The sequence below is a fragment of the Chiloscyllium punctatum genome, chromosome 4 (genome assembly GCF_047496795.1).
Source record: "Chiloscyllium punctatum isolate Juve2018m chromosome 4, sChiPun1.3, whole genome shotgun sequence".
Taxonomy (NCBI): Eukaryota; Metazoa; Chordata; class Chondrichthyes; order Orectolobiformes; family Hemiscylliidae; genus Chiloscyllium; species Chiloscyllium punctatum.
Window position 1 is genome coordinate 15594764 of NC_092742.1, and position 17503 is coordinate 15612266.

The following is a 17503-nucleotide window of genomic DNA, read 5'->3' on the forward strand; positions in this document are numbered from 1 at the left end:
TCACCATCTGCCACTGTGAGATTCAAGCCTTAACTCGCAGACCATTAGCCAAGAGTCTTGAATACTTACTCCAGTGATACTACCATTTCACCACCAGTGCCACTTCCCCTGCATCTACTGAATGCGAATCAGAGAGTAAAGAGAGCTGTGTCTTTCATTTTTTACCTCTCCTTACCTGAGGAAGGATGCTTGGGCTATGGACAGAATACATTGAAAGTTTACCAGACCGATCCCTGGGATAGCAGGACTGACATATGAAAGGAGACTGGATTAGTTAGGAGTATATTCACCCGAATTTAGAAGAATAAGAGGGGGTCTCATAGAAACCCACAGAATTCTAACAGGACTAGGCAGGGTAAACTCAGGAAAGGAGCCCAGAATCACAAGTCACAGTCTAATGATATGAGGTAGGTCATTTAAGACTGCGCTGAGGAGAAATTTCTTCTCCCAGACAGTGGGCGCCTGTGGAATTCTCTGCTACAGAAAGACATTGAGGCCAAAACACTGAAAGTTCTCTAGATGGAGTTGATCTGGATCTTCGGGCTACAGGGATCAAAGGGTGGAGTAGAAAGTGGAATCAGGGCACCGAGTTGGATAATCAACCATGATCATCTTAAATGGTGCAGCAAGCTTGAAGGGTCGAATGGCCTACTTCCCTTTTTCTATGTTTTATTGTGCCTGATCACATTTAAAACCCTGCTGCCTGTATTCTAACTTGCACCATCCAATCCATTCACCCATAACAAGGCCTGCGCTCACTGGTTTATACTGGCTCCTGGTCTAGGGCATCGCTGGTTTAAATTTCCCATCCCATTGTTCCCACGCACCTCACACCTCTCTGTCTCTATAACTTCCTCCAGCCTTTGCACTCCTCCAATTTTCACTGTGGATACATTTTCAATTTTTATTGTTCTTCTTTGGTGGCTGTGTTTGACACCTCTCAAACCCTCCGAGATCTGGAATTCTCTCTGTAACTATCATCTCTCCACATCTCTCACTCTTGCATTATCCTTTAACTCAAATTCCACGACCATACATTTTTGTCAGCCATTCTAATGTCTCTTGAAGTGGCTCAATGCCAAATTCCATCTGTCCATATTCCTCAAATCACATTGGGATGCTTCATTACACCAATATGCTATCTAAATGTAAGTTGTTGTTGTGCAAGACTGCACCTCTTGGCCTACCTGCTGAAATGTCATTAGTGTCAGTTGCAAGTCCTGGAACCTGTCCCTGGAGACAGTGCTGATAAGGATGATTGGGGCATATTGTGCGTGAGTTTCGGGAGGGCCTGGAAATTAAATGCTCCTATTGCTTATGGGATCCAGGTTTGACTAGAAGGAGAGGAGAGGTACATTTTTGTAAAGCCTCCTTAGATACTGAAGCAGTCCATGTTCAAATGCAGCAAGATCTGATCAGCATCCAGGCTTGGGCTGACAAATGGCAAGTCGCATTCACACCACACAAATGCCAGGTAATTAAAGTCAATCTAAGCATTGCACCTTGGCATTCAATGGGATTACAATCACTGAATCCCCTGCTATCGACATCCTTGAGGTTACCATTAACCAAAGACTCACTGGACTTGCCATATGCACACAGTGGCTACAAAAGCAGGTCAGAGGCTATGAATACTGGGATGAGTAACTCACCTCCTGACTCCCCAAAGCCTGTCCACCATCTACAAGGCACAAGTCAGGAGTGTGATGGAATACTCCTCACTTGCCTGGATGGGTGCTGCTCCAACAGTACTCAAGAAACTTGACACCATCCAGGACAAAGCAGCCCCCTTGATTAGCACTGCATCCACAAATGTCCACTACCTCCACCACCGACACTGAGTAGCAGCAGTGTGTAGTCTCGACAAGACGCACAGCAGAGATTCACCAAAGATCCTTGGACAGCACCTTCCAAATCCACAATTACTTCCATCCAGAAAGACAAGGGGCAAGAGATACATCGGAACACCACCACCCACAAGTTCCCCTTCAAACCACCCTGACTTCTATTTTTAAGTTCCTTCATGATTGCTTGGTCACAATTCTGGAATTGCCTCCCTACCAGTACTGTGGGACTGCCTACAGCACAGGGACTGCACTGCTTTGAGAAGGCAGCTCACCACCACCTTCCCAAGGGCAACTAGGGACGGGCAATAAATACTTGCCTCTGTCACAAAAGAGAATTTTTAAAAACTGAACTGTTTGGCAAACATAAAGCATGCAGCCAAGAAAATAGGAGAATAGAAAGTTTCCAAACGTCAGCATGATTTACAATTGGGCATTCCACAGATAATTATTACTCCTCCTGCCTCAATAATTCATTAATGTTTCTGTGATCTACAAATCTTGTTGGATTGTTTCTAATGACAAGAGTTGCCAAATCAAGGTCACACCTTGATTTGAGTGATTGACTGCTAACATGATTGCTTTGACTCCTGTGCTTAAAACTAGAAAAGGATTGTTGCCTTATTCCATTGTCATCTTAAGGGTTGGGACTGCTGTTGGTCTGAGCTGTGATTTTGCCGTAAACCTCAATAGCTCTTAACCAGCTCTGCTGAACTGAACTAAATAATCAGAGTTAAATGCTATCACTTACACAAAGGGGTTCACAGTCTTCAAATCTATCTTTATCCTGTTAGGCTCAAAGTCTAACTGGAGGATAGAAGCACAGAGATAGTGTTTCATCAGGTTGTCAAGGAAGAATAAATTAATTGACTGCCTATTGAGTAAAGGATGAATATTAATGCGATTCTTTTTAATGAGGAATATAAAAATATTGACATTGAGCACAATACTGAGATTATTCTGAAAGTGCATCAAACTGGCAAAGGATGTGTTTGTCTGAGGTTGAATAATTCGTCTTTTTCCTTCATGTGATTGACACGGGCAAGACCAGCATTAGTTACCCATCTCTAAATGCCCTGATCTTGCAGTCATTTCAGGGGGTGGTTAAGAATCACGAGATTGCTGTGGGTCTAGAGTCGCAGGAAGGTAATTATGGCAGATTTTCTCTCCTCAAAGACATTAGTCAACCAGGTGGGGTTTTGATAATAGAATCTGTGCAGGCACGATGGGCTGGATGACTTTATTCTGCACTGTAACAATTCGGTGATTCTGTCAACAATAGCTTCATGGTCACTGTGGTTCTATGTGTTCCCAGTGCCAGATTTCATTCATTGAGTTAAAACCCAACCAGCTGTTGTGCTGAGATGTGAACCTACGACCTCAGAGAATCGGTCTTGGTCTTTGAACTTCTCACCTTGCAACCTTTCCATCCTACTTCCATTTTGATGAACCCGGACTACCTGGTTGCTGGTTAACTTTAAACATCTGTACCATCTTGAGTAAAGTTCTGCCCAATATCCATTTTGGATTTAGGTTTCTACTCAATCTGTCTCTGCTGCTCCCATGCTACCTCAGTGTAATTTACAGATTTGGGAGGCTTGCACTGAGTAGGTTTCAATAACTGGGTTCTTTATATAAAACAGAACACAGCTATATAGATCCAATCCATAATGTCTTCCTGGTTGAAATTAGAACTTCCATTGCACTCTCCACATGCAGTATTTTTCTACATCCCTGTTATAGTAGGGACATTAACATCTAAAAAAACATAAAGTATTGACTTGCATGGACAATTGAAACAATGTGCATTTCGTAAATACCCTTTCAATCAAACCTACCAAAGCACTTAATTGTTGAATGACCCACATGAGAAAATATTGAGGGCTTTATAAAGAGGGCTTTAAGGGTCAAATTAAAGGAGAAAAGAGAGATGAAGAAGCAGAGAGATTGAAGGAAGAAATTCAAGAGTTTGAGGGTCTTGGAATTTGAAAGCAAAGCCATTGATGTCAAAATGAAATTGGGGACATACAAGAGGTCAGAAATGGAGGAACGCAGATACCACCAAGGATTTGGAGGAGTTTGCAGAGATAAAGAATATTAAAGTGAAATTGTCCATTTAGGTAGGAAGAATAAAAAAAAGCATGTCATCGAAATGGTGCGGAAATGTTGAGATCTGAGATGTGGAGGGATCTGGGGACAGAGTGCATGAATCACTAAAGTTTAGTTCCAAATGCACAGCAAGTAATTAGGAAAGGTAACAGAATAGTCTTGTTTATCACAAGGGGAACTGAATACACAGGTTGGGGCGTTATGCTTCAGTTACACAGCATCTGGAGCTCTGTGTTAGTCATCTCATTGAAGGAAGAAGCAAAATTGGGTGGAGGCAGTTCAGAGAAGCTCAATACATGGAATGGATAAGCTGTCCTCTGACAAAGGGGTGGTCAGGCTAGTTCTACATCCATTGAAGCTGAGAAGAGGTGACTTGATTGAAACATAACAAATCCAGAGAAGTCTTGACAGGTGTTTCCTTTCATGGGGGAGCCTTGAATTAAGGGGTGACTGTTTAAATATCAGGGTCACCCAGTTCAATGTGGGATGAGGTGATTTTTTTTTCTCTCTCTCAGAGGATCATGAGTCTTTGGAAGAGTCATCCTGGACATTTGATGGAAGCAGAGTCCCATCAACATTTTTAAGGCAGGTACAGTCAGATTATTGTTAAATTGGAGGGTGGAAGGTAATTGGAGTAGGGCCAGAATGGAGATTTGAAGTTACAATCAGATACGATCTGATAGAATGGCAGAGGAGGTTCCAAGTGCTGAATGGCCTACTTCTGCTCCTCACTCATGAGGCCAAGGAAGAACCTAATTCAAGGGGAAAAAATTTCAGACTGAAACATCGATGGATGGGAAGTTTCGGATTGATTGGAGAAGGGAACAGGAAACTGCAGTTAGAAACTCTTCAGAGATTGGAACTAACTTTACTGGAACACGGACTAGCCATTTGGATACAGAACTGGCTTGAAGGTAGAAGACAGAGGGTGGTGGTGGAGGGTTGTCTTTCAGACTGGAGGCCTGTGACCAGTGGAGTGCCACAAGGATTGCTGCTGGGTCCACGACTTTTCATCATTTATATAAATGATTTGGATGTGAATATAAGAGGTATAGTCAGTAAGTTTGCAGATGACACTAAAATTGGAGGTGTAGTGGACAGTGAAGAAGATTACCTCAGATTACCTTGATCAGATGGGCCAGTGCGCTGAGGAGTGGCAGATGGAGTTTAATTCAGATAAATTGAGGTGCTGCATTTTGGAAAAGCAAATCACTCATACACTTAATGGTAAGGTCCTGGGGAGTGTTGCTGAACAAAAGGACCTTGGAGTGCAGGTTCATAGCTCCTTGGAAATAGAGTCGCAGGTAGATAGGATAGTGAAGGCGGCGTTTGGTATGCTTTCCTTTTTTAGTCAGAGTATTGAGTACAGGAGTTGGAAGGTCATGTTGCAGCTGTACAGGACATTGGTTAGGCCACTGTTGGAATATTGCATGCAATTCTGGTCTCCTTCCAATCGGAAAGATGTTGTGAAACTTGAAAGGGTTCAGAAAAGATTTCCAAGGATGTTGCCAGGGTTGGAGAATCTGAGCTACAGGGAGAGGCTGAACAGGCTGGGGCTGTTTTCCCTGGAGTGTTGGAAGCTGAGGGGTGACCTTATAGAGGTTTATAAAATCATGATGGGCATGGATAGGGTAAATAGACAAGGTCTTTTCCCTGGGGTTGGGAAGTCTAGAACTAGAGGGCATAGGTTCAGGTTGACAGGGGAAAGATATAAAAGGGACCTAAGGGGCAACTTTTTCATGCAGAGGGTGGTGCGAGGATGTGATGAGCTGTCAGAGGAAGTGGTGAAGGCTGGTGCAACTCCAGCATTTAAAAGGCATCTCAATGAGTATATGAATTGGAAGAGTTTAGATGAATATGGGCCATGTGCTGACAAATTGGACTAGATTAGGTTGGGATATCTGGTCAGCATGGACAAGTTGGACCGAAGGGTCTGTTTCCATGCTGTAGAGCTCTATGACTCTATGTAACTTGAACAGATTTAAATGAAGAACAGTACATATCAAGAACAGGCCCTTTGGCCCAGGAAGACTGTGCTGACACATGATGTCTTTTGAAGTTGAAAATCTTTTACCTCTACACAGTCCAAATCTCCCTATTTGCTGCCTATTCATGTAAGTGTCAAGATGCTTCTTAAATGTTGCTATTGTATCTGCCTCTGGACAAAATCTATGCTTCTGGTTGCGAGTTATGGTTGATGATTGAGGGGTCAATCATTTAAATGAGGAATGGTATCTGGAGAAAATGCTTTATTCTGGGGTCTATTACATTGTAGAAATCTTTCCGACTGAGAGTAATTTTTTTTATTCATTTATGGGACTTGTACATCGCTGGCTGGCCAGCATTGATGGACCATCCCTATTTTCCTTTGAGAAGATGGTGGTGAGCTGCCTTCTTGAATCGCTGCAGTCCACTTGCTGTGGGTTGACCCACAATGCCAGTAGGGAGGGAATTCCAGGATTTCGACCCAACGACTGTGAAGGAATTGCGGTATATTTCCGAGTTAGCGTGGTGAGTGGTTCGGAGGGGACCTGGCAGGTGGTATTGTTCCCAAGCTCCTGCTGCCCTTGCCCTTCTAGGTGGAAGTGGTCGTGGGTTTGGAAAATGCTGTCTAAGAACCTTTGATGAATTTCTGCAGTGCGTCTTGTAGGTTGTACACACTGCTGCTACTGAGCACCCGTGGTGGAGGTTTGTAGACGCGATGCCAATCAAGCGGGTTGCTTTGTCCTGGATGGTGTCAAGGTTCTTGAGTGTTGTTGGAGCTGAACCTACCCAGACAAGTCGGGAGTATTCCATCACACTCCTGACTTGTGCCTTTGTCGATGGTAGATAGACTTTGGGGTGTCAGGAGGTGAGTTACTCGCCACAGTATCCCTAGTCTCTGACCTGCCCTTGCAGCCACTGTGTTTATGTGGGTAGTCCAGTTCAATTTCTGGTCAATGGTAACCCTCAGGATGTTGATAATGGGTGTTTCAGTGATGGGAATACCATTAAATGTCAAGGGTCAGTGATTAGAGTGTCTCTTATTGGTGATGGTCATTGTCTGGCATTTATGCAGTATGAATGTTACTTGCCACTTGTCAGCCCAAGTCGAGATATTGTCCAGATCTTGTTGCATTTGAGCACGGACAACTTCTGTACCTGAGGGCTAAATTACTGCATACCTGGCAAACATGGACAAATATTTAAAGCAGACAAAGATATTGGACACAGGAGAACAGTGCATTTCTTTTTGCAGGACTCTTTTGCTGGTTCAGGTGATCTATTTTGGCATTGAAAAAAATTTAAAAGTTCTATGGTTCTAGCAGAGTAGACAAAGATAGACAGGACAAACTGTCTGAGGAACACTGAAGAAGGAGTATCAAAACAATCAGCCCTTGGAGATATGTTGAAGCAAGTCAACAAATTCAGCTTTGTGAAGCTGATCCAAGTACCTGAGATTACTAGTCAGGAGTGTGCCCAGAGTAGTTAATAATAACTATCCCTTGTTTCATTTGCAGAACAAGTACATTACATTCACCTTCCATTAACAATTCCAGTGAGAATGGATGTGGTTCAAATCTCCATATCACAGATACATTTCCTCTGTTACAGAATTAATTCTGATCTTGGTTTACAAGTAGCAAGATTTCCCACGCATGCAAATATTTTTAGTCAAAGTTTCATTGGCACATGAAAAGCTGATAGAATGGATGTCGAACGGCTTACTGTTTAATTACAATTTGCAATTACAATTACAATTTAAACTACAATTTGCTGCTTTACACACATTCCCATTTCTCCCTCTGCCATTTCAGATTGGGATCAGTCTCCATCTCTGGAAGAGAAATTGTTGACGTGGACCAGATCATTGCAGAGTCAAGACGTTGTTTTGTGCTTTCATAGGATTTGGGTATAAGTGGCAAGGTCAGCATTCATTGTCTCTCACTAAATGTCCCTGTACTAAGTGGCATGCTACAGCCATATCATGGGGCAACTGGCAGTGTACCATGTTGCTGGGATTGTAGTGTCACATGTCAGCTAGATCATTTAAAGATGGCAGATTTTCTTCCCTCAAGGACATCAACGAACCCAGTGGAATTTTGATCCAAATTGCCAACTGAAATATAGAAAACAGGAATGGGGTGGGCCATTCGGCCCTTCAAACCTGCTGCAGTATTCAATATGATCATGGCTGATCATCCAACTCAGTATCATATTTCCAATTTCTTCCCATAAACTTTGATCCTAACAGCTATATCTAACTCCTTCTTGAAAACATTCAATGCTTTGGCCTCAACCACTTCTTGTGGCAAACAATTCCACAGGCCTTCTCTGGGTGAAGAAAGTTCTCCTCAACTCAGTCCTAAATGGTCTTCTCCATGTCCTGACACTATAACCACATTTTGGATTGGTGGTGCTGGAAGAGCACAGCAGTTCAGGCAGCAACAAAATCGACGTTTCGGGCAAAACCCTTCATCAGGAATAAAGGCAGAGAGCCTGAAGCGTGGAGAGATAAGCTAGAGGAGGGTGGGGTGGGGAGAAAGTAGCATAGAGCACAATGGGTGAGTGGGGGAGGGGATGAAGGTGATAGGTCAAGGAGGAGAGGGTGGAGTGGATAGGTGGAAAAGAAGATAGGCAGGTAGGACAAGTCCGGACAAGTTATGGGGACAGTTACTGAGCTGGAAGTTTAAAACTAGGGTGAGGTGGGGGAAGGGGAAATGAGGAAACTGTTGAAGTCCACATTGATGCCCTGGGGTTGAAGTGTTCCGAGGCGGAAGATGGGGCGTTCTTCCTCCAGGTGTCTGGTGGTGAGGGAGGGTGGTGAAGGAGGGAGAGTTGAAATGTTGGGTCACGAGGCGGTGTGGTTGATTGGTGCAGGTGTCCCGGAGATGTTCCCTAAAGCGCTCTGCTAGGAGGAGTCCAGTCTCCCCAATGTAGAGGAGACTGCATCGGGAGCAAAGGATGCAATAAATGATATTAGTGGATGTGCAGGTAAAACTTTGATGGATGTGGAAGGCTCCTTTAGGGCCTTGGATAGAGGTGAGGGAGGAGGTGTGGGCACAGGTTTTATAGTTCCTGCGGTGGCAGGGGAAAGTGCCAGGATGGGAAGGTGGGTTGTAGGGGGGCGTGGACCTGACCAGGTAGTCATGGAGGGAATGGTCTTTGCGGAAGGTGGAAAGGGGTGGGGACGGAAATATATCCCTGGTGGTGGGGTCTGTTTGGAGGTGGCAGAAATGCCGGCGGATGATTTGGTTTATGCGAAGGTTGGTAGGGTGGAAGGTGAGCACCAGGGGCGTTCTGTCCTTGTTACGGTTGGAGGGGTGGGGTCTGAGGGCGGAGGTGCGGGATGTGGACGAGATGCGTTGGAGGGCATCTTTAACCATGTAGGAAGGGAAATTGCGGTCTCTAAAGAAGGAGGCCATCTGGTGTGTTCTGTGGTGGAACTGGTCCTCCTGGGAGCAGATCCGGCGGAGGCGGAGGAATTGGGAATACGGGATGGCATTTTTTGCAAGAGGTAGGGTGGGAAGAGCTGTAATCCAGGTAGCTGTGGGAGTCGGTGGGTTTGTAAAAAATGTCAGTGTCAAGTCGGTCGTCATTAATGGAGGTGGAGAGGTCCAGGAAGGGGAGGGAGGTGTCAGAGATGGTCCAGGTAAATTTAAGGTCAGGGTGGAATGTGTTGGTGAAGTTAATGAATTGCTCAACCTCCTCGCGGGAGCACGAGGTGGCGCCAATGTAGCGGAGGAAGAGGTGGGTGCCGGTGTAATTCCGGAAGATCGACTGTTCTGCCAACAAAGAGACAGGCATAGCTGGGGCCCATACGTGTCCATGGCTACCCCTTTAGTCTGGAGGAAGTGGGAGGATTCGAAGGAGAAATTGTTAAGGGTGAGGACCAGTTCGGCCAAACAAATGAGAGTGTTGGTGGAAGGGTACTGTTCGGGACGTCGGGAGAGGAAAAAAACGGAGGGTTTAGAGGCCCTGGTCATGGCGGATGGAGGTGTAGAGGGATTGGATGTCCGTGGTGAAGATGAGGCATTGGGGACTGGGGAAACTGAAGTCTTGGAGGAGGTGGAGGGCCTGGGTGGTGTCTTGAACGTATGTGGGGAGTTCCTGGACTAGGGGGGATAGGACAGTGTTGAGGTAGGTAGCAATGAGTTCAGTGGGGCAGGAGCATGCTGAGACAATGGGTCGGCCAGGGTGGTCAGGCTTGTGGATCTTGGGAAGGAGATAGAACCAGGCAGTGCGGGGTTCCCGGACTATGAGGTTGGAAGCTGTGGGTGGGAGATCTCCTGAGGTGATGAGGTTCTGTATGGTCTGGGTATGGTATGGTATGGTATGGTCTGTATGATGGTTTGGTGATGGGGGGGTGGGGTCATAGTCGAGGGGGTGGTAGGAAGAGGTGTCCTCGAGTTGGCGTTTGGCTTCAGTGGTGTAGAGTCAGTGCGCCAGACTACCACTGCGCCCCCTTTATCCGCTGGCTTGATGGTGAGGTTGGGATTGGAGCAGAGGGATTGGAGGGCTGCGCGTTGTGAGGGTGAGAGGTTGGAGTGGGGGACGGGGGTCGACAGGTTGAGGCGGTTAATGTCCTGGCGGCAGTTGGAAATAAAGAGGTCGAGGGCGGGTAACAGGCCAGCGCGGGGTGTCCAGGTGGATGCAGTGTGTTGGAGGTGGGCGAAGGGGTCCTCGGAAGGTGGGCAGGAGTCCTGATTGTGAAAGTAAGCTCGGAGGTGGAGGCGGCGGAAGAAGTGTTCGACGTCACGGCATGTATTAAATTCATTGATCTGTGGACATAGGGGGATGAAGGTGAGTTCTTTGCTGAGGACTGATCGTTTGTCCTCAGTGAGGGGAAGGTCTGGAGGGATGGTGAAAACTCAGCAGGGCTGGGAGCTGGGATCTGGTGTAGGTGTGGTGGAGGGGGGAATGGGAGTGGGGTCATGAGCAGGGGTGGTGTTCCCCTCAGGGTTCTGGGGGCCGGGAATGGTGACAGTGGGACATGTGGGGGGTGTGTCAGCAGAATGCAGGTGAGTGGCGTTGGTGGGGGCAGAAGTGGTGGCAGACACGGCAGTGGGGTGGTGGAAGTCACTGAGCGTGTGACATCAACGATAATGTGAGGGGCAGAAGTGATGTCACGTGTGATGTATGAGGAATGGTGAGGGGTGGAAGTGGTTGTGGGAGTGGCCATGATGGGGGCGGAAGTGACATCATCAATCAGCGTGGGAGTGGTAGCTGCACCAGCCGCATGGCTAATGGAGTCCAAGCAGTCCCAGAGGCCGGGGGAATCTTCTGGAATGTTTGCAGGGTGCTGGTTATGGAGGTGGGTAGATAAAAGTTTGTTGTACTTACAGTTTTTGATGTTTGGGATGGAGTTGAAATACTGTTTGTTGAGAGTATGAATTCTCCTGAGGATGTAGTATAGAATGGGTCCTTTGCAATTCTGAGAGAGTGTGGCCCTCAGCTGTGGCAGGGCTGACTGTAGAGAGGTTAGGTGCTGGCGCATTGTTGCAAGTGTGGAGTGGAGGATCTTGAAGGAGAACCTACTATAACCACATTCCCTGGTCACTGCCAAGATGGTGGTGCCAGGATGTAAGTCATGTTCAGGCTCACTGGATCCCACCTGCTCCAGGCCGGCAGCATCTTTGTGTACCTTTCATCTTCTTTTCTTTCTTTATCTCTGAGGTCAGAAAGGTGTTGGCAGGGTAGTGGCAGTGGTAGGCCCAGAGCCTGGACACTTAGCAGCAGAGTGTTGAATGGCAGCAGAGCCAGGGTCTCCTGTGAGATCAGCGTTGTAGTTACTGTATCCAGTGGGAAGCCCTTCAGGACCAGAACACCTTGCAGAAGCCCTAGAACCTTGCTTGAATCTCAATTTGAATAGAAGACAAACTCTATTTTATTCTTTTTATTCTTTTTGTAATGCAAAATGGCACCAGATTGTGGTGTCAAGACACTTCCTAATGTTTCTTCAAGATTTATATGACAATAAAATCCTTCATTCATTTGCAAACATCCTTTTTGCATTTCCCTGTTTAGTCCTGTTGGAATTTTATGGACTTGTATGAGATTCTCCCTTCATTCTTCTAAACTCCAATGAACACACACACACCATGTGACTTGGAGCCATATCTCCAGAGTATTGGTCCGAATTACTGGAAGAAAGTCCAGTGATATTACTACTGGGTTAGCATCACTCCCCAGTAGACATCACTCCACAGCTGGTTCCAATAGTTGGTATTGGAACAAATGGAAAGAAATGCTGTTTGTCAAAGATGATAAATAGTATGTGAGAAATAAAACAATCTAACATAGCAAACCCCTAATGACTGGAGAAGCACAGTGAAACAGCTCTTCGGGAAGATAGGAACAATGTAAACACAGATCACAATGGAATCAGAAAACAGTGCAACTAAATAAACACAATACCATTGAGTGTGGTCCCAAGGAAGTTATGTCAAGGTTGCAATAATTATCTAAGCCTGCAAAAAAACATAAAACCTAACAGTGGGGAGTTATAGGGGCAAGTTAGAATGCTACCATGTTGACAGAAACACAGTGGGACTGGGAAATAAATATTCCCAACTTAGGAATTTTGAGGAAAGAGGAAGAAGGAAAATATGAAGAATTCCTTGCTAAGGAAGGACAAAAATCACAGCCATAGGAAAGGGTTATATTGAAAGAATGAGCATACTGCTTCTGTTGTAAGGGAATACACTATAAATTTCTAAACACCAGAAATGGAGGTTTGCAAGTAGTTACCAGGATACCATAATAGGAAGTTATGAATAGCTTGAGTCACCTTAGGATAACACTGAAGTTTATAGCCAAAAATAGGTGGGGGAGTCCAGTGGTTAAAGAAAGAGTGCGGGATTGGTGTCTGAATTGGTAGTTCCCATGGAGAACAAATGGCAATGTAGTGCAAGATTTAGTTCTGGGTAATGAAGCAGGACAAGTGGACAATGGGGATGCAGAAACAGGGTGATGTGAGTTCACACACATAGGATGCAGTTAAACTTGAGTGGGTGTGAAACAGATTTACAATGATGTCGCCGGGATTGGAGGGTTTGAATAGGGAGAGGATGAATAGACTGGGGCTCTTTTCACCCTTGGAACTTCGGAGGTTGAGGGGTGACATTATAGAGGTTTACAGAATCATAACGGGCATGGACAGGCAGGATCCTTATCCGAGGGTAGGGGAGTCCAAAACTAGAGGGCATGGATTAAGGTGAGAGGGGAAAGATTTAAAAGGGACCTGAGGGGTCATGTTTTCATACAGAGGGTGGTGCATGTATGGAATGTGCTGCCAGAGGCAGTGGTGGAGGCTGGTACAATTACAATATTCAAAAGGCATTTGGATAGTTTAAGAATACAAAGGGTTTAGAGGAATATGGGCTAAGTCCGAGCAAATGGGACGCGGTCAGACTGGGATATCTGGTCAGTGCGGGCACGTTGGACAGAAGGGTCTGTTTCCGTGCTGTCTGACTCAATCTCTGAAGAAGGTATGGCAGATTGAGGTGAAGAAGCAGACAGAACCCTGAGCTTTGGAAGCTGTGGTATAAGTACGATTGAAAACTTCATGAGTCAGGTACAGTATGGCCATTGTTGGATTGACTGAATCTGATTCTGGGTTTCAGGGGAAAGTCAAGGGATTGGAGAGACTGCAGTGGTGACTTTTTACAATGTTCCAAAAGGGAAAGGGTCAGATGTATGAAGGACCTATAGAAACAGAGATTGTTCACTGCAGAGCGGATCAGACTGAGGGGACATTTAACTCAGTTGTTCAAAACCATGCTGTGTGAGATGGAGGGGAAGGAGGCTGGAAGAACACAGCAAGCCAGGCAGCATCAGGAGGTGGAGAAGTCGATGTTTTGGGTGTGAGCCTTCTTCAGCACTGGGGTGGGTTTGGGGGGAGCTGCAGATAAAGGGGGTGGAAGGGGCAGGGTGGTGAAGCGGGGATAGGTGAAGAGAGGGAGAGGGTATGACCTGATTGGTCAGTGAGAGAAATGAATCCAGTTGGTGGCAGGGAGCAGTGGAAGGGAGAGGGAGGGGCTAGGAAAGGAAGTTATTTGAAATTGGAGAACGGTGGCACAGTGGCTCAGTGGTTAGCACTGCTGCCTCACAGTGCCAGGGACCCGGGTTCAATTCCCACCTTGGGTGACTGTCTGTGTGGAGTTTGCACATTCTCCCCGTGTCTGCGTGGGTTTCCTCCTGGTGCTCCGGTTTCCTCCCACAGTCCAAAGATGTGCATGTCAGGTGAATTGGCCATGCTAAATTGCCCATAGTGCTAGGTGCGTTAGTCAGGGGTAAATATAGGGTAGGGGAATGGGTTTGGGTGGGTTTCTCTTCGGAGGGCCAGTGTGGACTTGTTGGGCTGAAGGGCCTGTTTCCACACTGTAGAGAATCTAATCTAATCTCAATGTTGAGTCCTCCAGGTGGAAGATGAGGTGCTGTTCCTCCAATTTGCGGTGCGGCAAGGGAGGAGGCCAAGGATGGTCTTGTTGGAAAGGGGACTATGTTCGCTGTTTGGTCAGGGTTAGTCACCACCGAACACAGAATGTGGATAGCTGCAATAAAGTGTCAGAAGTCGGGTGGGGGAGATGACAATTTTTTTTCATTATGATCTGGAAAGCACTGCATGTAAGGCAGATGGAACAGATAGAAGAGTAACATCCAAGAGCAAATTCAATAAATGTTTGGAAAGGGGAAACTTGAAGGGGTATTGAGAAAGAGCAGGGAGTGGGAGCTCTTTGAAAGAGGCATGAGTATTGAATGGTCTCCTCTTGCACTATATACAATTCAATGACAAGTAAGTAATCTGTAGGTAGATGATCACTTGGGAGATAGGAACCATGACTTAACAGGGTTCACAATGAAAGCAGATAAAAGGGAGTGAAAAAGATAATTTGTAGTCAACATAAAGGGAAATAACCATGGCTTTTGCAAGCACTCAAGATGTAATAGGATACTCAAAGAAAAGGTGCAACAAAGGAGGTTGTCAGAATGGCAGTGATACTTAATAAGCATCTTGCAAATGTTTTTACAGAGGAGGTTGGGAATGATACTGTAGGTGTTACCCGAGGCGGATGGTAAAGAGCAGCTGCTGGAGATAAACATACAAAAAGAAACTGCAATAAGGAACATAATCATCAAAACTAGAAAAGGCAACAGATCCAAAATGGTGTGCATCCTGGGTTCTGGCTGTGACAGTGCAAAATCCTTTGCAAAGGGGAGTTAAAGACCAGGAAATTGTTCCGGCCTTGTTCAACAAGGAGATAACTGAGGAAACTATATACTCATTATTTTCACTTCAGTTATGAGTAGTCCTCAGTATTATACAACACAAGGTGACATTTGCAAAGTTATCAAGTCATCCTTGATTTGTAAAAGGCACACTGTTCCAGACTAATTCAATTCACTTTTCCGAAGAAGAAGCAGATTATACGGGCCTAGAATTGCACTGGTCGTGATAGAGACGGAGTTTTCGGACATGTTATAGGTTTCAATCTACTGCCCATCACACCACCACCTCCTGTCCCCCAGCTTCAGAGAGACTGCTGAACTTACTGGGGAAAAGAGTTTCATTGATTCTTAAGCAGCCTGCACTGATAGTCACATACATTTAGCTTTCATTCTTCAATTGATGTAGGTTACACTGGTTCCGTGTGGACTTGATGGGCTGAATGGCCTACTTCTAAACTGCAGGAATTCTATGATTCTATGATCCCAGGAATTTGAGATTACTTTTCAATGGGGAGGAGTTTGAAGTGATTAATTTTGGAAGAAAGAAACATGGCGGCGCAGTATTAAAAAAGGGGATGTGGCAAAGGTACAGATTCAGGAATATCATTAGTACGGTACATAGGAAAGTAGAAAACTTTTCTGGAAATGAAAGATCCCCAGATTCAAAATATCCACAGAGACCAAGAAAATAACACCATTTAAAGAAGAAATGGGGAAGTAGGAAAGCAGACGGGCAAATGCGTTTCCAGTTGCTCCATTTAAGGAACTAGAATTGGCGAGAGTTGGGTGACAGTAAAAGCTTTGTGGAATAATACAACACCAGAAGAGGCTATTATTCCAACCAACCCATTCTTTCATCTTAGCAACCCTTTGTATGCTCAAGTTTTTTGATAATTTGAACATGTGGAAAGTGACTCCACAGAAGTCATCAATGCCTTAGGTCCTCGAAGGTCATCCTTTGTCCGAATGCTGGAAGGTAGTGTGGCCCTGGAAAGCATCACACTCGTTGGCCCTCCTTAACAGGGCAAAATAACCAGAAAGCAAGATGAGGAGAAGCCTTATCACGAAGATGATCTGAAATGTGCCGGTGACAATGGTGGGGGAGAGAAGACTCAACAATAACTTTCAAAAGGGGTTTGGTTCAATGGTTGACATGGTGGAAGATTGGCACTGATTGGATCGATCCTTGCATAGGCTTGATGGACTGACAAGCCTCCATTGTCTGGATTTTTACAAGTGTTTTCTCATTGTATGGTGTTCACGGTAACACAGGGTTTATCGATTTATCATCTTTTACACCATTCAAATGGTTGGTTGCTGTCTGATAATTGGGATCAGCAGAAAAGGTACCATCTGCCCCACTCCCAATAAGGGATGTCTGCTGGGGTGTGCCTAATAACAATTAGGGGTGGCTAAACCTGCTAATACAAATAAATCCTAATGCCACTAAACCAGCCCATCAGGGATTCAGGGATCTAAAGCCATATTTTGCTGATCGAAACTCTGTTTTGCATAATCGCTCCACTGTGGTGCCTTTTTGATTTAAAGTGGACAAATCCACTGGAAATTTCTTTCACAATTAACATCCTTGTCTCGCTCAACTGCATTAGGGAAGAAAATACAGTCCAATTTGTATTGTAATAGGATGGAGCATTAACTCCACACCACAAGCAGTGGGCAATTGCAACTCATGCAATTGTCTCACTTATATCACCTCCATTTCACTCATTATCACTGATTGCATAGATCCTTTCGCTCGCTCAGTCCTTTTCAGTATACTTGGCAGCTCTCAGCTGAATTGGCTGCAAATAGAATTTAAATGATTTTTACTTTGATTCTCATTTGGGGTGATCTGTGCCTTTGTTATTTTGAGACTGTGTACTATTCTAATGTGCTCCGAACCAGTATTACACATTTGAATCTCCAAAATCTAATCCCTGCTTCCCACGTCCAAAGTAAGTCCTGGTCATCCATTACCTCTTTCTGACATACACTGGCTCCTGGTTAGAAACTGTACCGCAGTTTTGAAATACTCATGCTTGCTTACAAAGCTCTCCATTGTTTCGGCCCTTCAATGTCACTGCAATCACCCCCGAGTTTCCAAGAAATTAGCATTCCTCCACTTCTGGCCTCTTAATCATCCGTGACTTCCATTGTTCTACTATTGTTAGCTGTGTTTTCAGTTGCTAAGGTCTGAAGGTCAGAATTCCCTTCCCATATTGAAGCGGCCCCCAAGGATGCATTCTCAGCTTCCTATTGTACTCCTTGTACACCCATGACTTGGAGCCAATGCTATCCACAAGTTTGCTGACCAACACCACCATGGTTGGACAGATATC

The 17503-nt window shown here is 45.3% G+C and overlaps 1 protein-coding gene across 31 annotated transcripts in view; it reads right to left on the reverse strand.

Moving 5' to 3' along the window:
* Nucleotides 1-17503, reverse strand: part of nrxn3a (neurexin 3a) — a 2037428-nt gene that overhangs the window by 837214 nt on the left and 1182711 nt on the right. The window lies entirely within an intron of this gene.